This window comes from Typopeltis vanoorti, chromosome 8 (assembly GCF_054136105.1).
Source record: "Typopeltis vanoorti isolate ZY-2024b chromosome 8, IOZ_Tvanoo_1.0, whole genome shotgun sequence".
In the NCBI taxonomy this organism is placed as follows: Eukaryota; Metazoa; Arthropoda; class Arachnida; order Uropygi; family Thelyphonidae; genus Typopeltis; species Typopeltis vanoorti.
Window position 1 is genome coordinate 17,149,455 of NC_143556.1, and position 4,527 is coordinate 17,153,981.

Sequence of the window (4,527 nt, forward strand, 5' to 3'; positions counted from 1 at the left end):
TTAGTTTAGAAAACCATTTATAGAAACATTTTATATGATGAGATTTTGAGATGAAGTGCTTTTTCCATCCAGAGAGAGAACATAGGTTGTCATTCTTTTCTGTTGCATTCAAGAAGTATGCTTAATACATAAAGGTATTCTAGTTCATTAATATATATATATAATATAATGGAAACTAACAATATTACTTGAAACAGAAAATTGATAATTTTTATTCTTGTGTTGTATCATTTGTATGAACAACTTTCATATGGATTGAATATTCATTTTTATCTCAGCATGTAGAAGCCACTAGATCAGTGACTTTCAACCTAGGATAGATTGAAATCTTTCCAGTGGATGGGGGAGGGGAATACTCTTGACCTATCCGTTTTTTTAATATTGGTCCCATCCATGAATGGTTTACAAATAAACCTATGGTGCATTCATGCCATGGACAGAGTAAGGATTTTTTTTTTTTTGCATTGATTTTTATGTATGTATCAGGGGCGTATATTCTGAGTGTGTGGTGCACACCCAGTACCAGTGCCACCTTTGTTTTTTTTTAGGTATTATTTAAATTAAAGATTAAATATGAAACTTATTTTAAACCACCAGATGGCAGAAAACCAACTGGTGAGATTTTTCAAATTATTTTATTAAAGATGAATTTCCTATTTTCAGGAAAAACATTCTAGTTTTTTTTTTTTTTTTTCTAAAAAGCCTTTTTCAGCAGATTTTTGTACAAACACACCTTGTGCAATTGAAGACTGCAAGTAAATGTGTATTAATCTATAAGGTATGATAAAAAAAAAAATTGCTCTATCCCTCACCCCCCCCCCCAAGTCAAGAAAAAAAACTTAATGTCATTCATGCTACTCTTAAGCATATATCTTGATATAATAAGCCTACAGTTTGCAGTTTGTGCCTTCTCATTGTTCTCTTAAACATTTTGTACAATCTTGTACTAGTCTCCTCTCTCACAGAATGCCCCTTCCCCCACTCCCAACTTCTGGCACTACAAAGAAGCAAGTTGCGATGACCTCCAGTCTATTCCTTTCTTGGTCTGACTGTTGTTTCCACTCACCTGACCCTAACACGTAGTGCAAACGAGTGACAGAAATTATTCTCACTGGTATAAAGGCCTTTATCCCCCATTCAACCCATAATCCTCATCTGCTTTCCAGTCCCGGTTCAGCTAAAAATATATCAAAGCAGTTAGAAAAAAAAAATCAGCTTACTGCATCTGGCTTACATCAAGAACTCCAGCTTCATACCAAAGCATGCAACAAGTGCAAATTAGTCATCAGCAAATCCAATTTCATAGAGTCCAATAGCAGGAAACTTGCTTCCTGTCCAAATGAAAGCCATGCCTTCTGTTCCATTGCTAAAGCTGTTAGATGCAACTTCTGATCCTCTCCTCCTGGTGGCACCACTGTTATTTCACCCAAAGTGAACTCCTGCATAGATGACCAAGAGAAATCGCCTCCTACCATCTAGAATCCAAGCACCACATGCCTCCTGTAATTTTTAGACAATCATCAGAAAATGACTAAATAACTTGGATACTTAGTCTTCTGGTGGAAAGACTTTTCAGTTTGAAAAGTCATTTGGTATCTCTTCAATTGTTCTCAAACATTGTGTTCCAGAACTTACACCCATTCTGCATCATCTGTATAATTTATTATATTATACATATCTGAAACAATGGACATATGCTCTACACCTAAGAAAACACAGAAAACTATAGAAACAGAGTTGGCTTTCTAATTCACAAAGAGTATCAGAATGCCCAACTGATTCTGAAAATAAACTCAAGATATAAAATTAAAATCATTCAAATATGTGCACCAACAACAAACCATGAAGACTTCATGAAATAGAAGAATTTTATTTAAAACTGGAAACCTCATGAACAAAGAAAAAACTCATTATATCCTGATCATAGGTGATAAACTCAAAAATAGAAATAAAATCAAATGCACAACTTCCAATAGGAAAATTTGAACTAGGAGACAGGAATGCAAGGAGAAAGATTAATTGATTTGCAACCAAAAATCAGCTAAAAATAGCCAACTAACACCTTCTTTAAGAAAAGACCTCAACATTAGATGGACATGTAAAGAACCAAATGATATAACAAAAAAATGATAGATTACATCCTAACCAACACAAAGAATATAATCAAAGATGTGGGTGTCTTAAATAAATTCAACACATACCATAGAATGCTAAGCAAAAGAATAAGTATAAATACAAGAGTAGAAAAAAGAAAACATATACAAAAGACAAAATTTGTTATGGAGATGACTCCATAACAAATGAAATGCTTAAACAAAATGAAATACATATCAAATGGAAATAAAAGGATATTGGAAACAAAAGAAGAAAAAGATTTAAATACTCTAAATCAAGATATTATAGATATAAATAGCTTAAATAATATAAAAAGAACTAATGAAAAACAAACTTACAAAAGAAGCTGAACCTAATTGAAAAAAAGTAACTTGGAGCAAAACATAAATAGAAAAGATGGAACTAAACAAAACCATCAAAATGAGAATAAGAGAATATAACACAAACTATTGAGAAAAGTAAAAGCATCAAAACTACTATGAGAATATTACATAAAGAAAAAGCACAGATAATCAATATTAAAGATGAGAATGGTAAATTGACCCAGGAAAGACAAAAATAATAGAATTGAATTCTATAGTAATTTATATAGCTCTAAACAGCCCACTCAAGACATTGAAATCCACTACAATACAACATGGAAGTAAGAGAAATGCCAAATAAAAGCCTTTGATCAGAGAAAATTACAGCAGATATAAGACATGAGGAAGAGAATTACTAAAAAAAGGTTCTCAGATGCTTTTTAATAAATGCTTGACAGAATCTGAAATCTCAGATGACTGGAATAAAGCACAACCACTTAATAAATCTGAAATCCCAGAAGCACAACCACTCTTAATATACAAAAAGAGATCATACAGATTTAAAAAGATTATAGACCTATCAGCCTGCTTTCGCATATGCATGAATTATTCGCCAAAATACTAGCCAATAGGATGAAAAACAGACAAGTTCTCACAAAAGAGCAAGCAGGATTCAGAAGTTAATATTCAACTAATGACCACCTCCAAACGATTATCCAGATAAAAAAACATGAATACAAAAACATTTGATAAAGTAGAAAGAACAGCAATAATAGATTCACTAAATAGCCAAGTATTGAAAAACCATACAACTAATACAACATATACAGGGTGTTCGGGATAAATTTGACAGTTTCGTAAGGAAAAAGAAAATCTTTGTATCTATTAAATTTAATGAATTGACAAAAAAACATTACAGGCAGAGTTAATTACAATATCAACAAGATTTACTCAAAATAACCACCATTAGCATCGATCACAGCTTCAATTCTGCTTCGGAACCTCGAACAAGCTGATGCTACAGTCTCCCTGGGAAGGGCCGCAAAAACTGTTTTAATTTTATCCATTAACCGGGCTTTTGTATTACTGGAAGTGCGATTGGTGTCTTTTTCAACTGCGCCCCATACAAAATAATCCATGGGGTTAAGGTCTGGGGAGTTTGGAGGCCAAACATTTGGACTGGTGAAGTCGTAGAAATTTTCAGACAACCATTTTTGACTTTTCCCAGAGGTGTGGCAAGGGGCCGAATCCTGCTGCCATACATACGGCCTACCATTGGCTACCCTTGTTATCCAGGGCTTGACTACAGTTAGCAACTCCACGAACAAAGCCCGAATTCCAATGCCAGGGTTCTTCAACACCTGTTCCTGCAGATTTGCGAGGAATTCTGCTGTACGAACGCAATCAGATCGTCTGCTAGGGATCTTTCTTCTTGCTACATCCTCGTAGTCACCATTGCAAGTCTCTAGTTCATGCCTGATTGTTTTTACTGTATTCAGGGAGCATTGGGCAGCAGTCGTAATATCCTTATTTTGATGGCGGGCACGAATCATCATGATACAAGTTATTCTCTTCCATGATTCAGGTGGGTTCCAGCTATCCATCCTTTCTGACATCTTGTATATGAATGAAGAAGGGTCCAAACTTTTAAATGAAGAGAAGTGTGTGTTAATACATGTAACTTACGTAAAAATATAATTAATTATAAATATGTCAAATTTATCCCGAACACCCTGTATATACATATACCAGAATGCAACAAGTAATAATATTCAATTAAATAATCTAAAATTAAAATAGAGGAATAAGACAAGGAGATACAATGCCATTAATAATAATCAATGCTTGCCTACAAGATTTAAAATTTTTAAAAATCTAAATTGTAGGGGAGGTATCAGAATAAATGGTCAATATCTAGCAATTTAAGATTTGCATGTGACATTCTACTATTTTCTACTATACCTGAAGAGCTGAAAGAAATTATTAAAGAATTAAGTACAGAATGCAACAAGTCTGTTCTCAGCATAAATATGGATAAAATTAAAATGTACAACAAAAATACAAACTACAGCCAAAAGATAAAAATAAATGACAGAGAAATAGAAAATAT